The sequence below is a fragment of the Myotis davidii genome, unplaced genomic scaffold, assembly GCF_000327345.1.
Source record: "Myotis davidii unplaced genomic scaffold, ASM32734v1 scaffold665, whole genome shotgun sequence".
Taxonomy (NCBI): Eukaryota; Metazoa; Chordata; class Mammalia; order Chiroptera; family Vespertilionidae; genus Myotis; species Myotis davidii.
In genome coordinates, this window is record NW_006296410.1 from 154,608 (window position 1) to 155,389 (window position 782).

Consider the following 782-nt stretch of genomic DNA (forward strand, 5'->3'; position numbering starts at 1 on the left):
GCCTGGCTGGGCCCGCCGAGGCCTGGGGGCAGGTTCCACCGCACTGGCCATCACGTGACCTGCGGCCGGTGTCCTCCGGGCCGCGTGCTGCCCCAGGCCCTCGGCCCTGCGCTGTCCCCAGTGTCCTCTTGTGGAGGTCAGGGTGGAGGGCGAGACTGGCCTCCGACTGGCCTGCCGCCACCTGCTGCCCGGTGGGCAGGGCCTTTGGACAGCTGCCCTGTCCCGGAGCCGCCCAGGCATCCCTGCCCTGGTCGGTGGGTGGCGGCTGCGGGACTGACTCACTGGGCACTTTATGCAGCGAAGTTAAAGGTTCCGTCATTTGCAGTGGAACGTTGTTCCCCATGTTCTGTGTTCTGAGTCCCGCGTGTCGTACAGCTGAGTGCTGAGTGGCTGTGAGTCTCTGTCATGAGAGGTCGGGAGGGACCCCTCCTCCGGGCGTCGAGTCCTTCCCAGGGGAGCCGCTCTCCATGCGGAGTGGGCGTGGCGGGGACAGGGGCGTCCGGCCTGAGCAGATGGGGCCTCCCGTGCCTGGCACTGGGAAAGCCCGTGCCCGCCTGGACCTGCTGCCCTCCTGGCCTGTGAAGAGCTGATGATGGTGACTCGAGGGGTCGGGAGGGACGGGCTCTGCTGCCACAGGGGTCAGCCCGGGGGAGCAGGCTGCACCCAGGAGCGAGGATCCGGCGGGGAAGGGCCTCAGGGCGGGGCCACGGGGGCCTGAGGAGCTGGGGCTGCCGTGGACCGTGTGCCGGTGCGAAGCCCACCGCGAGGAGAGGCCCGGAGGC